We start from the raw sequence: 22,466 nt of genomic DNA on the forward strand, positions 1-22,466 counted from the left end.
CAGAGAGAATGTATTATGGGGAGTGGAGGAGATTACAGACACAGAGATGGCTGTCGGTTTGAAAAGAGTTTCTACAGATCCTCAGTGCTGTAAGGCTGGAGGGAGGTTACAATAATAAGGGTTACCTACACTTAATGACTTCTTTGATATGGAGAAAGTCTCAGAATGGGATTGTCAAAAGGAAATATAGACAGTTCAGATGAGTTTACAGAGATATAAATGTTTTTGGGGGTTTCACGATGGAACAGTGATTGGGAGTGATGTAACGAATGGCAATAATTTTAGGGATTATTCTAAAGGCAGGAAGTGGTGACAGCCATATCGATTGTGGTAAGGACTGGAGAAGCTTACCTCGCCAAGGAGTGTTTTAGAGACTGTTGGAGACTCCACATATAAGGAGAGTATTGGGGATGGTTGACAGGACTGGGCAATAACCTGAATAGAATCTCCACAGTGTGGAAAAAGGCCATTTGGCCCAACAAATCCACATCAACCCTCTAAAGAGCATTCTAACCAGACCCATCCCTCTCCCTGTCCATTAAACACTGCCTTTCTCGTGGTGAACTCACCTAAACCACACTTGCCTGAATACTACAGTGAATTTCTGATGGCCAATCCACGTATCGTGCAAATGTTGGGCTATGGAAGGAAACCGGAGCACCCGGAAGAAACCCACACAGTCAGAGGGGAGTACATGCAAAGACCACACAGACAGTCGGCCAAGGCTGGAATTGAAGCCAGGTTCCAGGCACAGTGAGGCTGATTATACAGAGCACTGCAGAGATTGGACTAGGTCACAAGTTCACAAGGGTCTCTTGGAACAGGAGAAGGTTACATAGATGGTGTCCATGAGAGGGACTAGAAGGAGTTAACACAATAGGGAAGGTTGTGGATTCTCTCTACAATTAGAGGTAGGGACAGTTGGGGAAACTGGATGAAGTTAGGCATACTCAGAGTTGTACACACTGGGTGAGGTTACTGAGTTAGCAAGGATTCTATGGACTGACTAAGGTTATGGACAGATGCAGTTGTGGGAATGTGAATTGTTGCAACAATTGAGAGGATATTTCAGGCACATTGATGCTTTTAGTGGCTGCAGGATGTTCGAGAGCTAAGAAGGCTCGTCCTGACTGGAGGTGATCAGAGGTAAGAAACATTGTACTGATGGGAGTTAGTCACAGAGACAGAGAAGATTGAAGAGAGAGAGAGGGCAAGGTTACAGATCTCAGGAGCTTTCAGGTGGCTTCACAATGTTACACAAAGGGAGGGTTGGCAGGAAACGCTGTAGGAACTGGAGGACTCTGTACAGACAGTGAGGTGAAATGGATGGTGGAAGGTTAGAGGTAATGAAGGTGCTGTAGGACAGGATGGAGGAGTGCTGCTGGGACTGGAGAAGGTTACAGTGACATCATGTGCTGGAGAGGCTGGAGGAAGGTACACAGGTGGGCAGGTCAGTAAGGGCTGGATGTTACAGACAGAGTGGGCTGTAGGTGCTGGACAAGATGACAAACGTAAGGATTTTTATAGTGTTTTGGTGATGGGGGTCATAACAGTTGGTTTCAAAGGCATTTTGGTAAAATATAAGGACAAGGCAGAGGTGAAGACGCCAAATTTGTGGAAGCCCCCTAATTGTTAGAATATCACTGTCACTGGGCATTATCATTATCACGAGACAGGATCTGGCAAACACAGACCGGGAGGAACTATTTGCAGTTGGGTTCATATTCAGAAAGAGGAAGTGCGTCAAAGTGATACAGGGAGAACTCAAGGCCAGTGTGTTCTGCGAAGAGTGATTGACAAAGGCAGTAACTCCAGTGAATACTGGTCAAGCGATATCCTGAGCTTGATAAAGGAAATACAATGCGATGAAAACAGGCAAAGACCGACCAACGTATAGAGAGTGCAAGGGGATCCTTAAAATGATGGGCAAATAATGGGCATGAAATATCCTTTTCAGATACTGTTAAGGAGAGGCCACAATGTGTTTAATGAGTACAGTTAGAGGAAGACGATTCCCAGGTAAACAGCGAGGCTTGTTAGAAACCAAAGGGACAATCCGTGCATGGAGCCAGAGGAAGTAGGTAAGGTCTTCAATGAAATCTTCCCATCTGTATTGACACAGGAGAAAGGCATTGTAGTCGGGGATTTCAGTGGGGATGGTGAGGTTTTAGAACATGATAAGATGAATAAGGAGGAGGTATTAAATGTTTTCACAGGCATAAAGGTGGAGAAATCCCCAGTGCCTCATGAAATGTATCCCAAGTTGCTATGGGAAGGAAGGCTGGAGTTTGCTGGGGCCCTGGTGTATATTTTTAATACTTTGCTGGCCACAGGTAAAGTTCTGAAAGACTGGAGGATCGCTAATGCGGTTCCTTTGTTCAAGAAGGGCAGCAGAGATTGGCCAGATAATTACAGAGCAGATAGTCTGACAGCGGGGGTTGGGGGGGGGGGCGGTTATTGGGAACAATTGTGAGGATGAATCGACACTTGCAAAGGCAAAGATCACCTCGGCAGCGTCATCACGGATGTGGTAGAGGACGATACTGTCTGAGGAATTCAGTTCAGTTTTTTTGAAATGGTGTCTAAAAATATTGATGAGGGCAGTGCAGATGATGTGGTTTACATGGACTTGAATAAGACGGTTGACAAAATCCCTCATGGAAGGCTGGTTCAAATGTAAAGAGCCACAAGGCAAGTTCGCAAATTAGATACAAAATTAGCGGATACACTTCTTCATGTTTGAAATTCTTTCACCAGTGGGTGTACCACAGGGATCTGTGCAGGAACCATTGCTGGTTATTATGTACACTAATAACTTGGATGTGAAAGCATAACTTGTGGGCGGCACGGTGGCAGAGCGGTTAGCACTGCTGCCTCACAACACCTGAGACCCGGGTTCAATTCCCGACTCAGGGTGCTCCGGTTTCCTCCAACAGTCACAAAGATGTGCGGGTTAGGTGAATTGGCCATGCTAAATTGCCCGTAGTGTTAGGTAAAAGGGGTAAATGTAGGGGTATAGGTGGGTTGTGCTTCGGCGGGTCGGTGTGGCTGCAGTCTGATATCGATCAGATGATAAACTGAGCAGAGTAATGGCAGATGTAGTTTACTTCTGATCACTGTGAGGTAATGCACTGTGGGAAGTCTCATAAGTGAAGGATATACATCATGAATGGTAGGTCCACCTGGAGTACTGAGGAACAAGGGACCTTGGTGGACAAGTCTCTGGATGTGTGAAGTTGTCAGCACATGTTGACAGGGTGGGGAAGACATCTGAACTGGGAGCAGGAGGGGGATCCACATCCTGGTGGGGCGAATTGTAGGAGCTGCTTGAGAGGATATAAACCAGTCTGGTAGGGTGTTGCATCTTAAACAGTCCTAAGGCCAGAAAGAAGATTGAGGCTGATGCACAAGTTAATGAGAACAATTTCAGCAGACAAGGCAAGCAAGAATATAGCAGGAAATGGGGAGAAACTGATGATTAACCTGCATTTATTTCAATACAACGGGCCTGACAGCTACGGAAGATAAACTCAGGGCATGGATTGGAACATGGGACTGGGACATTACAGTTATTACAGAAACAAAGCCGAGGGAGGGGCAGGGCTGTCAGCACATTGGTTCAAGGTGGAGATGCTACAGGAAGCATCAAAGGGTAGGCAAGAGAGGATGTGTGGTGGTGGGTTTTGATTGCATAAATCATCACAGCAAGATTTAGAGAGGATATTCCTGTGGGATTGCCCACTGAAGTTATGTTAGTGCAACTGAGAAATAAGAATGGGTCATCACTTTGATACGATTGTCCTACTGACCCCGAATAGTCTGTGGCAGACTGAGGAACAAATATATCAGGAGATCTCAAATATCAATCAGAATAATAGGGCTGTTATGGTTGGGGTTTTTCAACTTTCCAAACCTAGACTGGGACTGCCAGTGTTCAGCATTTGCAAGGGAGCAATTTGGTAATTATGTTCAAGAAATTCCCAAACAATATGTAAATGGTCTGAAAAGAGAAAGGGGCAAAGCCTGACCTTCCCTTGGGAAACAAGGTCGGGAAAGGGACTGATGTGTGAGTGGGAATGCATTTTGCCAAAATGACCACAATTCTCTTAGCTTAAGAATAAAGATGGAAAAGAACAGGTCTGGTCCACAAGTTCAAGGTATGAAATGGGACCAGACCAATCTTGACAGTATTAGACAGGAACTTTCAAAAGGTGATCAGGGAGTCTATTTGCAGGGAAAGGGAAGTCTGGCAACTGAGAATATTTTAAAAGTGAGATAAATTGAGCGATTAGCACCAGCATGTTCCTGTTTGTGTGCAGCTCAATGCTGACAGCCCTCGGAAACACTGGCTGTCTATTGGACAAGGAAAAAGGGCATATTTCAGGTATCGCCAGCTGGATCAAGGGAATGCATGAGGATCAAGGGGCTGTAGGGATATACTTTGGGTGGAAATCAGGAATGCAGAAAGGGTACATGAAATAGCCTCGGCAGGAAAGGATAGGGAGAATGCAAAAGTGATTGTATAACTATATTGAGTAAAAGTGTAACTCGAAACAAAATAGTGTTCCTTAAGGATCAATGAGATCATTGATGTGTGGAACCGCAGGATATGGCTAGACTTTAAACACATTTTGTGACTCCAGAACTTACTGTTGACAAAGACTGGGGAACTCAGGGAACAAGAGTAATACGTTAGACCATATTTGGAGTTTGCTGCAATTCCAGTATCCCGCTATAGGAAGGAGGTTGGGAAGCTTGAAAGTGTTCAGAAAAGATTGACAAGATGTTGCCGGGGTTGTTGCTGAATAAGCTCGGGCTATTTTCACTGGAGCATCAGAGACTGAGGGGTGATCTGACAGAGGATTATCCATGAGGGATATGGATTGGGTAAGCATTCAAGGTCTTTTACCAGGGGTTGGGGAGTCCAAAACTAAAGGGCATATGTTTAAGGTTAAAGGGGGAAAGGTTTAAAAGGGACTGAAGGGTCAGCTTTTTTATGCACACGGTGATGTGTGTATGGAATGAGCTGAGGGAGAAGGTAACACATACTGAAACTATGACAACATTTAAGGGATGGATGGGTATGTGAATAATAAGGGTTTAGATGTACATAGGCCAAATGCTGATAAATGGGATGGACTTATTTAGATCTTCTGGTCAGCATGGATGAGTTGGATCGAAGGGTCTGTTTCCCTTGTACATCTCTATGGCTTGAAAAGAGGGCATGTTATAGAAGAGGTGGTGCTGGACGTTTTAAAACACAAAGGTATGGAAAGCCCCAGGACCTGATTACATGTATCACAGGGCATTATGGGATGTTAGGGAAGGAACTGTGGAGCCGCTAACAAAGGTATTTGTACCAATGACAGCCATGTGTGATGGGCTGGAAGGCTGGAGGGTGACAGAGTGGACAGTGAAGGAGGTTTGCTAAGATTACAAAGGGATCTTGATGATATGGGTGAATGAGCTGAAAAATTGCAGATGGACTTCAATCTGAATAAATGCAATATAATGCACTTGGTAAAACAAACAAAGGTAGAGCCGATACAATTACTGTTCGGACCTCAGTTAGTGTTTTAGAGCAGAGGGACCTCCGGGTTCAGGTACATAATTCTTGAAGTTTGCATCACAGGATGGATAAGACAGTGCTTGGCATGCCTGACTATTGCTCAGTCCATTGAATGGAGAATTTGGGACGTCATGTTGAGATTGCACAGACATTGGTGAGGCCTGTTCTGCAATACTCTGTCCAGTTCTGGTCGCCCAGTTATAGGGAGGATATTATTAAGCTGCAGGGGATTCAGAAGAGATTTACCAGGACGTTGCTGGGTATGGAAGGCTTGAGTTCTGCAAAATGGCTGGACAGGCTGAGTCTTTTTTCACTCGAGCCTGGAAGTTGAGACGTGATGTTATAAAAGTAAATTTTAAAAAATAAGGTATATAGATCGATTTAATGGTAATTGTCTTTAACACAGGATGGGGGACTCCCAAGAGGAGGGACCACGTCTTAAAGTTTAGAAGAGAGCAATGTTCAAAAAAAGACATGGGGGCAAATTGTTCCACAGACGGTGTTTTGATTGTGGAATGAACTTGCTGAAGAAGGGTGGATGTGGGTACAATGACAACGTTTAAAAGACAGAGATACTAAACAAGTATTTAGCATCAGCTTTTACTGTGGAAAAGGATATGGAAGATATAGAATGTCGGGAAATAGATAGTGACACCTTGCAAAATATCCATATTACAGACGAGCAAGTGTTGATGGCTTGAAATGCATAAAGGTGGGTAAATTCCCAAGACCTGATCAGGTGTACCCTCGAACTCTGTGGGAAGCGAGAGAAGTGATTACTGAGCCTCTTGCTGAGATATTTGTATAATCAATAGTCACAGGTGAGGTGCCGGAAGACTGGAGGTTGGTTAATGCGGTGCCATTGTTTAAGAAGAGTGGTAAGGACAAGCCGGGAATTATAGACCAGTGAGCCTGACCTCGGTGGTGGGCAAGTTGCTGGAGGGAATCCTGAAGGACAGGATGTACATGTAGTTGGAAAGGCAAGGACTGAATCGGGATAGTCAACATGGCTTTGTGCGTGGGAGATCATGCCTTACAAACTTGACTGAGTTTTTTGAATAAATAACAATAAGGATTGATGAGGGCTGAGCGGTAGATGTGATCTATATGGACTTCAGTAAGGCGTTCGACAAGGTTCCCTATGGGAGACTGGTTAGCAAGGTTAGATCTCATGGAATACAGGGAGAAGTAGCTATTTAGATACAGAACTGGCTCAAAGGTAGAAGACAGAGGGTAGTGGTGAGGGTTGCTTATCAGACTGGAGGACAGTGACCGGTGGAGTGTCACAAGGATTGGGCCTAAGAATGGTGAATAGCCAAGGGTAAGGGAGTCCAAAACTTGAGGGTACAAACTGGAGGTGAGAGAGCAAAGATTTAAAGAGGGAGCTGAGGGGCAACATTATCCACAGAGGATGGTGCACAGACAGAACCTTGTGCCAGGGGGCACATGGGAGAAACAAGAACAATGACAACATGGAAAAGACCTTTGGGCAGGAACATGGAGAGGGGAAGGTTTGAAGAGCTAAGGGCCAAACGCAGGCAAATGAGACTCATTCAGTATAGGAAACATGGGCAGCATTGACGAGTTGGACCACAGGTTCTGTTTCCGTGCTGTATCACTCTGTATCCAGGTAAAGAGGATTATAGTACGGAAGTAAAGCATGTTGTGGACACTGAAACAAGTTATAGTGAAAGGGATGGTAGTCTAAAATGCAGTACGTTTCAAATATGTGGAGGGTCTATCAGGAAGGGAGGAGGTTACAGGGACAGGAACTGTTATAGGAGTTAAAAATGACTGAAGACACCGGTGCACAAGCCATGCCACACATAGAGTGTTGCAGAGTAGTGAGTCTTAGTACAGTGTTGGAGGGAGAACACAGAACAGAAAGATCCCAGGCAGCATTCACAACATCTCGTCGGAGGCCTGCTTTCCCCTCTGTTGCCCTGATGCTCACTAAGACAGCACCGGTCTGGATTGATAATTATGAACTCCCCATGCTGTCTCAGTGCAACGTAAGTTAATGTAGACGTGGTGATTCAGCCAGGGGTGTTTCTGTACTGTACTGTACTTACCCTCCAGCACTGTATCTATGTCATGTCATGTTAGATGATGTTTGGAGCCCTCCCATTGCTCCCTGCTGTGTACACTGTGAGTGAACTTACCTCACTGCAGGATTTATTGAAGGCTCCAGATCTCTCTGCCCTTTGTCTCTCTGGCTGACCAATCAACTTCAATGAGGTGTTGGACGAGACACCCAGCAATTGGGAAGTCTATGGAGTCAGCACTTTCCTGAGGACCTACAGGAGACAGAAAAATAGACAGAATGGGGAATTAGACTGATGCAGTGAGGTTTACACATGGAGAATGGAAATGAACCCCACAGAGATCTGGAAAATCCCACTCCATCCCTGGTCTGCGCTGTTGCATCTCTCTGGAATGAAGAATTCTGTTCGCTCAGGATCTGGAGTAACTGCAAGAGCGGGAGGCTCTGACAGAGGCTGCAATTAGGGATACCAAAGGGAGAGAGACTGAATGATATCACCAGAGTGCTGGAAGACCTCAGGATCACACAGTCATGTTGGAAGAATGGGTTTAGCTTCATGATGCCCTGGTATCAGTGCTCAGGGATGAGCAACCACTGAGCAGGCGAATTGATGACCGAGTGGTATTACTGCGAGAGAATTTATCCAAAACTTCAGCTAATGTTCAGGGGAAGTGGGTTTTAATCTCACCATAAATAATTTTAAAAATAGTAATTAACAATCCATAAATAAATATGAAACCATTGCAGATGTTCAAAAACCCCAAACCCTTGTCCTTTAGATAAGGACATCTGCTCATCCTCACGTGGTCTGCACGACATCCCCACAGCAAAGTGTTTGCCTCTCAATTACCCTCTGAAATGGCCGAGCAAGTTACTCAGCTCAAGGGCAGCTCGGGCTGGGCAAGAAAGGCTGGTCAGCCAGAGATACCCACATCCCATACCTGATTTAATAAATAATCCATGAGGATGGTCCCCCTGGAACTGCGCTGGGGCCAGGGTTCGGGCCAATCATATCAGTAAGTTTATGGATGGGGCTTTCAACTGACAGAGAGGATGCCAGTGAAAGGAGCTTTCCAAATCCAAAGGGAAAAGGTGAAGAATGGGAGCAGTATGGGAATGTGGCAGAAGACAAGCAGAAAGGAACAGGATGGGACAGAGCTTAACTAAAACTGTACATCAGGGAATCGGTTTGTGACAGGAAATTATGGGAAAGAGTAAATTATGTTTTTTGAATGTCTCTTCAATAAGGTAGATTGATTTGTGACACCGAGATAAAAGAGGTTTAGACACCAGAGAGATGTGGTTACAGGGTGAACAAAAGGTGGACAGAAATAGTCAATGGATCACAACCTTGCGGAAATTCAGGCAAAATGGGTAACGCAAACAATAATGGGTAAGAAAGGCATTACAGAGAAAGCATTTGGTCTCAGATCATGAAGTGGAGTCAGTCTGAATGTAAATTCTGGCTACTACTTGCCAAGGACACAAGCAGAAGAACAGTTTTAGCTACCGAACAGCATTCCATTGCTCATCACTGCGTTACACAGGAACTCACTGGAATTTTTTTAAGAAACACATTGTGATAATTTTGGGAAACTTCAATATTCACATAATCTGGGACACTCACACTGACAACAGTGATATTGGAAGAGGAGTTCAGAGAATTTTTTTCAGTGTTTTTTTGAATAACAAATTGTGCAATTGGTTAGGGATGTAACTGTCTCAGAGCGACCGTTGTGTGATCAAACTTAGTGGATGAGTAATGTCACCTGCAGAGATCCTCAGGGAAATTGTGATAAAATACAGTTTAAATAAATATAAAGTTTTAAAGTGAATCACAGAAAGGAAAAGCTACAACTAGAAACAAAAACAGCCAATTACTTGGGTTTGAGAGGAGAACTGACCAAGGTAAAGAGGCGAAACAGACTGAAATATGGGTCTGTAAATGAACAGTGGAAAATATTTGAAGGAACAGTGTAAATCACTCAACAAAATAAGATTCCATTGAAACAGACAAAACCTCAGCAAGAAATCCCCACCGGCCCTCACTCAGGACAAAATGTATCATATTAGATTATGAGGCTTAGAAGATCACCAAAAATTACTTGAAATCCTGAAGTGAGATTGTGTTTTAGGAATAAGTTTTAAAGGGATTGCAAAGGATCTGCTAGCAGGAGGGCAGCAGTGGGAAGGGGAATCACTGTCAGGGTATAATGTCACAAAAGGAACAGGGAGAGGTGAAGGTGCTGGAGGTGGTGAGAGTGTTACAGAGAGTGGTCAGGGTGTTACAAAGCCAGTACGGATTGCTGCAGCTGTGGGGGTTTGCAGAGGTAGGGAGGGACATAGGTATTTTTATTTATTCATTCATGGGATGAAGGTGTCACTGCTAATTACCCAGAGGACAGCTCAGAGTCAGCCATCTTGCAGGGGGTCTGGGGTCACATGTTAGCCAGACCAGGTTAAAATGTCAGATGTTATACACAAAAGGTCAGTGAACCAGATGTGTTTTTCCCACTGATCAACAATGCTTTTATAGTGGCCTGACCAATGTCTTGTACAGATACAACATGACGTCCCAACCCTTTCTCTTCATGCTCTGCCCAATGAAGGTAGACATCCCAAACGCCTGCTTCACCAGCCTGTCTCCCTGTGACACCACATTGTGTACCTGCATCCCTGGGTCTCTGACTGACAACACTACCCAGGGCCCGAACAGTAACTGTACAAGTCCCACCCTGGTTTGTTTAACCAAAATGGAACACTTCACATTTATCTTATTTAACTCCATCTGCTATTCTTCAGCCCACTCTCCCAGCAGTACTGTCCATCCTGCTGGATCATAGACAACCTTCTTCACTGTCCACTTTCCCACCAATGTCAGTATCACCCAAAAACCTTCCTTACCAGGAAACCAATATTCCCATCCAAACCATTTATCCAAATGACAAACAACAGTGGACCCACTACACCGCTGGTCACATGCCTCCAGTCAGAAAAACAACATGTCTCCCATCACCCTGTCTCCAACCATCAAGACCAATTTTTTGTCCAGTTGACTAGCTCCTCCTGAGTGCCATATCCTTTTACACTGATCTGAGTTTATTACTCAGTTTACACATATGACACGTAGAACACAGAAAAGTACAGAACAAGACCCTTCGGCCATGATGACATGCCAATCTTTTATCTGACCGTAAGATTAAAAAAAAAGTGGCAGATAGAGTTTAATTCAGGGAAATGCAACGTGCTGCACTTTGGGAAAGCAAATCTTAATAGGACTGATACATGAAATGGTCAGGTCCTCGGGAGTGTTGCTGAACAAAGAGACCTTGGGGTGCAGGTTCATAGCTCCTTGAAAATGGAGACCCAGGTAGATAGGATAGTGAAGAAGGCGTTTGGTATGCATTCCTTTATTGGTCAGAGTATTGAGTACAGAAGTTGGGAGGCCATGTTGTGACTGTACAGCACATTGAATAGGCCACTGTTGGAATATTGCATGCAATTTTGGTCTCCTTACTATCAGAAAGATATTGGGAAACTTGAAAGGGTTCAGAAAAGATTTACAAGGATGATGCCAGGGTTGGCGGATTTGAGCTGTAGGGAGAGGCTGAACAGGCTGGGGATGATTTCCTTGGAGCTTCGGGAGGCTGAGGGGTGACCTTATAGAGGTTTACAAAATTATGAGGTGCATGGATAGGGTAAATAGACAAAGTATTTTCCCTGGGTTTGGGGAGTCCAGAACTAGAGGGCATAGGTTTAGGGTGAGAGGGGAAAGATATAAAAGAGATCTAAGGAGCAACTTTTTCACGCAGAGGGTTTTACGTGTATGGAACAGGCTGTCAGATGAAGGGTGGAGGCTGGTACAATTGCAACATTTAAGAGGCATTTGGTTGGGTATATGAATAGGAAGGCTTTGATGGGATAGGGACCGGGTGCTGGCAGGTGGGACTAGACTGGGTTGGGATATCTGGTCGGCATGGACGGGTTGGACCGACGGGTCTGTTTACGTGCTGTACATCTCTTTGAATCTAACTTCTATACCCTTCATTTTATTATCATCCATGTGCCTACCCAGAAGTATATTAAATATCCCTGATGCATCTGCTTTTACTGCCACCGCTGGCAGTGCATTCCACACAGCCACCACTCTGTATGTAACGACCCTACCTCTGAAATCTCCACTTAACCATCCGCTAATCACCCGAAAATTATACCCCCTGTAATAGCTATTTATATGAGCGTAAAAAATATCTCTTATTATTCACTCTGTGAATGCCTCTCATCACCTTGTTCACCTCTGCCAAGTCGCACCTCACCCTTCTTCACTCCAATGAGAAAAGCCGTAGTTCCCTCAACCTTTCTTCATAAGACATGCCCTCCAGTCCAGGCAGCATCCTGGTAAATCTCCTCTTTACCCTCTCTCAAGTTTCCACATCCTTCCTGTAATGAAGGGACCAGAACTGAACACAATATTCTAAGTGGGGTCTAACCAGGGCTGTAGAGAGCTGCAGCATAACCTCACCGCTTTAAAACTCAATCCCCAAACTAATGAAATCCCACAAAATATATCCCTTCTTAACAAGCCTATCAGCATGGGTGGCTACTTTGAGGGATCTATGGACTTGGACCCCAAGATCCCTCTGTTCCTCCACACTGCCAAAGATCCTGCCTTCTGCATTCAAATTCAATCTTCAAAATGAATGACTTCACACTTTTCCAGATTGACCTCCATCTGCCACTTCTCGACTCAACTCTGCATCCTGTCAATGTCCCGTTGCAATCTGGAACAGACCTTCACACTGTCAGCCACGCCACCAACCTTCGTGTCATTGGCCAGTCTACTAACCGACCCTTCCACTCACACATCCAACTTATTCATAAAATCACGAAGAGCAGAAGTGCTGTAATCACACCCTACAGAAAACCACTGGTCACTGAGTTCCAGGATGAATTATTTCCGTCTATCGTCACCCTCTGTCTTCTGTGGGCCAGTAATCCTGTATCCAGACAGACAGGTTTCCCTGTATCCCATGCCTCCGTATTTCCTGAATAAGCCATAAAGGTGTTTTGTCACATTCTTAAAAGATTCAATATGACTTTTAAGGCATGACCTGTCCCTTATACAAACATGCTGACTATCTTTAATCAAACTATGGTTTCCTCAGGAAAAATAAATCCTCTATCTCAGAATCCTCTCCAATAGTCTGCACACCACAGACATAAGACTGACAGATGTGCAATTCCCAGGATTATTCCTATTCCCTTTCATGAACAAGGGAATAATATTTTCCTGCCTCCAATCAACTGGTCCGACTCCAGTGGACAGTGAGGGTGCAAAGGTCATCACCAGGTGCGCAGCAACCCATTCCCTCGCTTCATGTAGTAACTTTGGACGCATCCAGTCTGATTCAGCGACTTATCTATCCTTATCTTTTACAAAATTCTCAGCACATCCTCCTCCTTAACATCCACCTGTTCACGTACATCAGCCTGTTTCACGCTGTCCTCACAAACAACAAGACCCTTCTCAGCAGTGAATACTGAGACATAGTTTTCATTAAAGACCTCCCCTACCTCCTGTGACTCCAGAGACAAGTTCCTTCCACTATCCCAGAGTGGCCTTATCCTCACTCTGACCATCCTCTTGTTCCTCACATAAGTGGAGAATGCCTCACAGTTTTCCTTAAGCCTTCCCAAGAAAGCTTTTTCATGCCGCCTTCTAGTTGCCCTAAGTCCATTCCTTGGTTCCTTCCTGGTACCTTCAGGGAATCTCTACAGTATGGAAACAGGCCATTTGGCCCAACACCTCCATATTAACCCTCCAAACAGTATCCAACCCAGCCCCATTCCCCCACCCTGTTACTCTCCATTTGCCCTGACTAATGCACCAAACTACCCATCCCTGAACACTATGGGTAATTTAGCATGTCTGAGTCACCTAATCTGCACATCTTTGGATGGTGGGTGGAAACTGGAGCACCTGGAGGAAACACACGCAGACACGGGCAGAATGTACAAACTCCCCACAGACAGTCGCCTGAGGCTCTCATCGAAATGGAGTCCGTGGTGCTATGAGGTAGCAGTGCTAACCACTGAGACACCGCGCCACCCAATGTAACTCTCTGGAGCCCTGCCTGATCCTTGCTTCCTCAACCTTAAGTTAGCTTCTTTCTTCCTCTTGACTAGATGCTGAAGTCCACGTGGACAACGCTAACTGCTCTGCCTTCATCTATCCCTTGTCCAACTCCGCAAAGAGTCAATCCACTTTGTGAAATATGGTTTTTCTACTCACAAAGCCATGCTGACCATCTCGAATCAGCCTTTGCCTTTGTAAATATACATAGCTCCTTTCTCTCAGAATCTCCTCCAACAACTTCCCCATCACTGGGCACACTGGACTGTAATTTCCTGGTTTTTCCCTGCAGTCCTTAAGTGATGCAACAGCCTTAGCCTCCCTCCAGTCTTCCGGTACCTCACTGTGTCTGTTGATAATATAAATATCTCTGTAAGGGACACTGCAATCTCTTCCCTAGCTTCCCACAATATTCTAGTATCGACCCAATGAGCTACTGAGGATTGATCTACCTTTATTTGTTTTAAGATTCCAGCACTTTCTCTTCTCTGGTGAGGATTCTTTCCAAGACATCGCTATTTATTTCCCCAAGTTACCGAGCTTCCATATCTTTCTCCACAGTAAATACTGACAAGGCTGTTTGGTCTAATATCTCACCCATCTCCTCTGGTTCCACACATGGGTGACCTTTTGATCTGTAAAGGGACCCTATTCTCTACCAAGTTACTACTTAGCCCTTATTAAAACTTGTGTAAAGGCTTCTGATAATTCAAATACACCACATCCCCCACACCACTACACCCCTCCTACACCCTTACAACTCTGCCATTTGTATTCACACAGACAAATTAAATCCAACAGGCTCAGGAACAAATTCTCTTTTATCAAATGTGTCTCTAAATGGCCAGTTATTGTATACTGACTTATCCTTTCTAACAATGTCAGTATGGTCCCGACTTACTGTCAGGGGAGGTGGAGTAGGTTGTGGTTGAACCCATTGAAGTTTAGATAATGAGAGAGAAACGGAATGAACCATCCATGATTCTGAGGGGCTCTGATCGGGCAGATGCTGAGAAGTTAGAAAATAGAACAGTAGAGCACAGCAACAGGCCCTTCGGCCCACCACGTCTATGCTGTCCATGATGCTATTCTAACTCATACAATCTGCCTGCACATGGGCCCATAACCCTCTATTCTCTTCCCGTTCATGTTTCTGCCTAAATGCCACTTCAAACCTTTACTCACATTTCTGCTTCTACCACCTCCCTCAGTAACATCCACTCTACGTAAAAAAACACTTTCCCTCACACACCTCATTTAAACTTTCTCTTGTTCACTTTAAACCTCTGCTCTCTAGTATTTGAAACTTACACACTGGAAAAGAGATTCTGACTATCTACATTATCTATCCCTGTCCTAACGTTATATCCCTGTACCTGGTCACCTGTCAGCCTCTGATACCCTCACAAATCAATCCAACTTTGTTTAAATTCCTCTTACACACCTAACATACCCTTAAAAACCCAAACCTAGGCAACGTGCTGATAAACACCTTTTTTACCCTCTCCAAAGCCTCCCCATCCTCCCTATTGTGTGGAGATGAGAACTGCACACAGTTCTCCAAATGTGACCAAACAAACGTTTTATACAATTACAGCATCAGATGCAAACCACTACACCCAATGTTGTGACCGATGAAGGTCAGTGCTCCATTTGCTTTCCTTTCCATCTGAAACAATGGATATTTATTCGTACACAGCATTTGATCTACAAATATGATATGATGTTATAGAAAACTACCTCGCATACAATCCAGGATTCTATCCGTTACAGCACTGATACTCACTGCTGTATCAGTCGGCATGGAGATCACACCACTGTCACACACAGGTACTGTACAGCCCTTGCTACAAGTACATCTGAATCCAACGTGGGCGGCACTGGCACAGTGGTTCTTCTGTTGCCATTTTCAGGGAGTTGCTGACTTGCACCAAGATCCTTCCGTAGATCAATATCCCTCAGTATGCTGACTTCCTTCTTGAATTTGATATAATCTCACACTTGTCCAGAATAAACTCAATTTGCCATTTCTGTCTATCTCTCCGAATGTTCTGTAACCTCCTGCAGATTTTAATGAATCAGGGAAACAAGGGTTTGTGGAAAAGGCAGGAAAGTAGAGTTGAACAGTATCAGATCAGCCATGATCTGACTGAAGGGCACAGTATACTCAATGGGCCAAATGGCCTCATTCACCTGCTACATCTCATGGTCTGAGCACAAACTCAGTATGTCCTGCATAATATTATGGGTTTCTGCTCACAAAACTCCTTTACAATGGGATTATTGGATATTTATTCGTACACAGCATTTGATCTACAAATATGATATGATGTTATAGAAAACTATCTCGCATACAATCCAGGATTCTATCCGTTACAGCACTGATACTCACTGCTGTATCAGTCGGCATGGAGATCACACCACTGTCACACACAGGTACTGTACAGCCCTTGCTACAAGTACATTCAGTGTCCTGACTGTAACCACATTGACATTCCCATCACTGGTTGGTGCCTACAATAGAATTCCTGCTAACGGTTGCTGCTTCTTTGCTTATTCTCAGCTCCACTTTTCATATTCAGATCCACATGACTGTCTCATTAATGCATTAACCTCATCCTTCCTTCACAACTTGTTGGCGTTTTGCCTAGTCTGCCTATTGGGACGAGATTAGTTTGGGATATCTGCTCAGCATGGATGGGTTAGACCGAAGGGCCTGTTTCCATGCTGTACATCTCATTGACTCTAATGACTCTATCCCAACAACCCTTCAGTATTCACTTCCCAGTGATGATCAATCATCAGCTACATCTCCGGAATGACAGTTCCATCATATCTGTTCACTGTCATTCCATCTGCCTTATGGCGAATGCAGGGAGTCATTCCGCAGTAGTGGGGGATTGAACAGATGGGTAGAGATTGCAGAGATAGGGAGGCTTACAGGGACTCGAGGATGTTAGTGTTAAACAGAGTTACATCTGGTCAAGAACGTCAGTGGGACAAAGGGTTTGGGGATTGGAGGAATTTACAGAGATACAGGGAGCTGGATTAGATTCTGGAGATAGTGATAGGGATGGAGAAAGGAAGAGGTAGGCAGACTGAGAGGCACAGACAGGGGGCTGTTTCATCTAGGAGAGTATTGTGTATACTAACAGAGATATGGAAGGTTGTCGTGACTGAAGACGTTTATAAATATAAGGTGGCTTCTAGGCTCTGGAGGCTACATAGATCGGAAGGCAATGGGAATGCCAGGTTACTGGGTTGGAGACAGTTACACAGATGGGGAGGGTTGTACAAATTGAAGGAGGTTCCTGTGGTCGCGAGGGGTATGGTGTCGGGAATGAGGGTGAAATTTAACAAGATAAAGATCAAAGAATTAGAGATGGACAAGGAGATTACAATTTTTTCACAGCTAAGGAAGGGTGAGCTGGAGAAGATTACATAGGTAGGGACCGATGGAGAGGTTAAAGATAAATACATTGACATGGAGGATGGTGTTGTTGGAAAGAGCTTACAGGGATAGACAGGACAGTCAGGGTTTACAGGGATGAAGGAATTGAGTATCTACTGCAGAAGTTTAGGAATTAGGATGTTAGGGATTGAAGAACCTGACAGAGACAGAGAGAATGGTGTGGAGATTCCAAACAGAGGAAGGATTATCTGGACTGGAGGATATTACAGAGATCACTAACACAGCATGGACCAGGATTGATGCCTGCTATCCCCTGTGCTGTCGCATTGAGGACCAGTACAGCAGAGGTGAAATCGGGACCCTCACAAGATGGTGGGAATGAAGCCTAGAATGTTGCTGTTCCTTGCCCAGCTCTCTATCTATGTCCTGTCTTCCAGGTCTGAATACAGAAGTCTACCACCTCCACCTTGTGCTGTTTACTGTGAGTGATCTTACCGGCTGCAGGATTGACTGAAGGCTCCAGGTCTCCCTCTCTCTATCTCTCTCTCTCTCTCTGGCTGACCAACCAGCTTCAATGAGGTGATGGATGAGACAGGAGTTAGGAACATCCTGATTACCTGCATGAGACAGAAATAGACAGAATGGAAAATTCGACTGATGTAATGAGGATAACACATGCAGAGTGGTACTGAGTCCAACAGAGATCTCGAGAATCCCAGTCTTCATCCCTTGTCTGTGCTGCTGCGTCTCTCTGGAATGGACAATTCTGTTGACTCAGGATCTCAGAGCATCTGTAAGAGGGAGAAATGCTGCCAGAGGCAGCAAATAGACTGACACAGCGAGGGATACCACATGGAGAGATACTGAGTGATACCACATTATTAGACACTGTATTAACAGGGAATTGTTTTGAATTTGTAACAAAGGCACTGGGATAATTGTGAGGGGATTCAACCTTCCTAACTCTTCATCTCTTTGGCGGTGGCTCACAGATGAGGCTGACTCTCTCCCACTCTCGTGGATGTGGGTGGGGGTGGGGGTCTGCAATTGGCTGTACAGACCGATGTGGCCTTCCACAGACTTTGTACACTTGGGCACAAGGTGGCCATGGGAAGGGGGTGGGTCTGGCGTTGGTGTGACAGTGCCCTTCTTGTGCTGTTTTCTCCTGGATTCCTATTTTCCCCACAGCATGTCTCGTGGTGCTCGAACACCTTCCCATGCTCCTTCCCACTTCGGACAGTCTTGGCCCAGGACTTAACAGATTTGATTAAGAGATGAAAAAAAAAAACGATCAATTCTGAGAAGCCAGCATTTAGAAACTTGGACACATTTGTTAAAGAGATCGCTATGGATTCTCCTAGCAGGAGGAGTGCAGTAGGAAGAGGAAACATTGTCAGATGATAGGAACAGGGAGAATTGAAGGTTCTGGAGGTGGTGAGGGTGTTACAGAGAGAGGCAAAGTCCTGAACAATGTTACAAAGCCAGTACGGATTGCTGCAGCTAGAGCTGTTTGCAGAGTTAGGGATGGAGATATGTATTCTCATTGATTCATTCGCGGCCTGAGGATGTCACCGGATGGACCAGCATACATTACCCCACTGCTAATTGCCTAGAGACAGCTCAGAGTCAGACACATTGCTGTGGGACTGGAGTCACATGTGAGCCAGACCAGGTAAGAATGCTAGATGTCCCTCCCTGAAGGACACACGTGAACAAGTTGATTTTTTTCCAGAAAATCAACAATGCTTATACAGTGACCTCACTAATGTCCTGTACAGACACACCATGACATCCCAACTCCTACTCTCAATGCTCTGCCCAATGAAGGGTAACCATCCCAAACGCCTGCTTCACCAGCCTGTCTACCCATGACGCTACTTTCAAAAGACTGTGTATCTGCGTCCCTGGGTCACTGATTGACAAGGGCCCGAATGTTTACTTTACCAGTCCAGCCTGGTCTGTTTTACCACAATACAACATCTTGCATTTCTCCACCTGTTCTTTCTAACCTCCTGACCCCCAGCAGACTGTTGATCCCTTTGTACTCTTCGATAACCCTCTTCACTGTCCACTTTATCACCATTTCAGTCTCACTCCCAAACTTGGTAACCATGACTCCTGTATTATCATCCAAGCAGTCACACCTACACATAGGTATATAGGAACTGAAGGATTTAAAGAGATTACACAGACCTGGAGTGTTGTATGCAGAGGAGGAGATTAAACTGATAGGGATGGTTTTAGAGACTCAACAATGTTTGGAAATAATAGGGGTTGCCATGGCGATAGCAGGTTTCAACAATTCGGAGGATATAGGTCTGAAGGAGCTTTGTCTGTTAGCGATGGTACAGTAAAGGGAATTGTAGTGGCTTCCCTTTCATAGCAATCCATAAGCACTTACATAGCCTGTTTGACATGTGCATTATCTCTCGACCATTCATCAGACAGCACTGCAAATACTTCACTGCCTCCGCCTACCAGCTTAGACTGAACTAGCATTACCCAAAGACCTCAGGCCACTCTGTCTGTCTGTGCAATTTTTCAAATGAAATAACAGTGTCCTTGACAGTAAAGTCACAGTAGTCAGGGTAGCGAAGAAGGCACTTGGTATGCATTCCTTACTGTCAGAGTATTGAATACAGGAGTTGGGGGTCATGTTGCGGCTGTACAGGACAGTGGTTAGGCCACTTTTGGAAGACTGCATGCAACTCTTTTCTACTTCCTATCGGAAGGATGTTGTGAAAATTGAAAGGGTTCAAAGAAGATTTACAAGGATGTTGCCAGGGTTGAGCTATAGGGAGAGTTGAACAGGGCGATGGTTGTTTTCCCTGGAGAGTCGGAGGCTGAGGGGTGACCTTATTGGGGTTTATAAAATCAAGAGGGACATGGATAAGGTAAATAGACAGTGTTTCCCTGGGGTGTGCGAGTCCAGAATTGTAGGGCAAGGTTTAGGGTGAGAGGAGAAAGATATTAAAAGAGAACTAAGGGGCAACGTTTTCACGCAGAGGATAGGACATGTATGGAATGAGCTTGCAGAGGAAGTGGTGGAGGCTAGTACAACTGCAACAGTTAAAAGGCATCTGGATGGATGTGTGAATAGGAAGGATTTAGAGGGAGATGGGCCGGGTGCTGGCAGGTGGGACTATATTGGGTTGAGATATCTGATCTGCAGGATGGGACCGTGAATGTATTGTGGAACCTGGAGGATGTTATAATTTGAACTACAGGTAATTTTGATTGGATCTTTCAGCCAATCTTACAGATGGTACAATTGCAACATTTAAGAAGTATTTGGATGGATATATGAATAGAAAGAGTTTGGAGGACATCGGCCAGGTACAGGCAGGTGGGACTAGATTGAGTTGGGATATCCTGTCGGCATGGCCGGGTTTGACTGAAGGGTCTGTTTCCACGCTGTACATCTCTATGACTGTAAGATCGGCTGAATGGTCCAATCAAAAATTACCTGCGGTTCAATCATAATATCCTCCAGGTTCCACAAGCCTTCCTCGGTCACATCTGCAGGTTCTATGAATTGCGCAACCTCCTGCAGGTCCCAAGTCCCTTCCTACATTTGTACATCCTCCAGGTTCTGCAGCCCTTCATACCTCGTAACATGGCCCAGACTCTCCAACTCGTCCTTCCTCTGCAATGTTCCCTAGAAGGGCACTGGAGGATGGTGGGGGTTACAGAGATATGGAGGGACATCAGGATGGCAGGATTTTGCAGACATTAGGATATAGGGACTTGAGGAGGTTCACAGTTTATGAGTGTTGTAGGGTCTGGAGGAACTTACAAGGTAGGCATAGTTTTGAGATCGGAGGATTCTGCAGAAAACCTTATGTGGTTAAAGGCAGAATTCTTAGCAGCGTGCAGGAACAAAGGGATCCTGTTTCCCTCAGGTTACCACCCAAGTTGACAGGGTGTTAAGAAGGCATATGGTGTATTGGCTTTCATTAGCAGTGGAATTGAGTTGAAAAGATGCGAGGTTTTGCTGCAGCTCTACAGAACCTCAGTTAGACCACACTTGGAATAATGTGAACAGTTCTGTTTGCTTCATTATAGGAAGGATGTGGAAGCTTTAAAGACAGTGCAGAGGAGATTGAACAGGATGCTGCCTGGACTGGAGGGCATGCCATAGAAGGTAGGTGTAGAAGCTGGGGCTTTTCTGATCAGAGCGAAGGAGGAAAATGGTGACATGATAGAGGTGTACAAGGGAATGAGAGGCATAGATGGAGTGGGATAAAACCAGAGACTATTTCACATGGTGAATGGCGATCACAAGTAGACAAAAGTTTAAGGTAATTGGCGGTACGTTTAGCTTAGATATCAGAGGGATATGGGCCAGGTGCTGGTACAGGTAGGACTAGATGGGGTTAGGGATATCCTGTCGGCATGGACGGGACTGGTATGTTATTGACACAGTGTGGTGGGTGTGTGGAATGGAGACTGCCACCGTGGTAGATTCAGACACATTACACACATCTAAGGCAACTCTTGGATAGGCACATCAATGACAGTAAAATGTAAGATATTGCAGGTTAGATTCGTCTTCAGAGTAGGATTAAAGTCAGCACAATATGAGGGCTGAAGGGACTTGTACCGGAATGTGCTATTCCATGTTCTAAATAGCAAGGGTTATTGATGGCAGCAAGAGTTCCGGGAAGTGGAGAGGATGTGATCTAAATGAAGTGACACAAATAGGAGGCGTTCTAAGGTTGTTATGGGGTTAACAGAGACAGCAATGGTCTGATCTGGAGCAGATGTCCCAGACTGGAGGGGTATGGGGACTGGAGGTGGTTTCACAGAGGGGGGAGGGAGGGGGCAGAGCCACAGGAGGATACAGAAATGTGGAGAGCTGGCGGGCCTACAGAGTTCATGGAGATGGGAGGTTGGGAGGAATGGAGCAGTTTACAGGGATAAGGATAGTGGTATTTTACACAGACATGAATGTTTTCAGCAGGTGAAAGGAGCTGAGTTACAGAGATAAAGTGGGTTGGGTACAGATTGGAAAAACAAATAGATCATATGGAGGGTAGTCGTGACTGAAGATGTTTATAGGATAAAGGAAGGCTTAGGTTCTGCAGGTTATTTAGATAAAGAGTGTGGAATCAGACAGATTCTCCAAGTGACAAGAACAGCAATTTTGTTGGAGGCAGTTTCACAGATTAGGGAGCATTCGTAACCTCCTCCAGTTTAGTCAGAGTGGGAAGGGTTTGTAGGAAGAGAGAGAACGTTTTACACATGTAAGAGCTGGAGAAGATTATGGAAATGAGTAGATAAATGGAGACACTACAGCATGTTCCAT

At 45.0% G+C, this 22,466-nt stretch overlaps 1 long non-coding RNA gene across 1 annotated transcript in view; it reads right to left on the bottom strand.

Annotated features, from left to right (window-relative positions):
• Window positions 1-17,756, bottom strand: part of LOC132809375 (uncharacterized) — an 83,756-nt gene extending 66,000 nt beyond the window's left edge. Inside the window, exons 1-2 of the long non-coding RNA XR_009642284.1 lie at window positions 17,654-17,756; window positions 7,732-7,866 (exon numbers count right to left, since the gene is read on the bottom strand). This is a non-coding gene — a long non-coding RNA (uncharacterized LOC132809375). The remainder of the gene's footprint in view (window positions 1-7,731; window positions 7,867-17,653) is intronic.
• Between the last annotated feature and the right edge of the window lie 4,710 nt (window positions 17,757-22,466).

This window comes from Hemiscyllium ocellatum, unplaced genomic scaffold, assembly GCF_020745735.1.
Source record: "Hemiscyllium ocellatum isolate sHemOce1 unplaced genomic scaffold, sHemOce1.pat.X.cur. scaffold_115_pat_ctg1, whole genome shotgun sequence".
NCBI lineage: Eukaryota > Metazoa > Chordata > Chondrichthyes > Orectolobiformes > Hemiscylliidae > Hemiscyllium > Hemiscyllium ocellatum.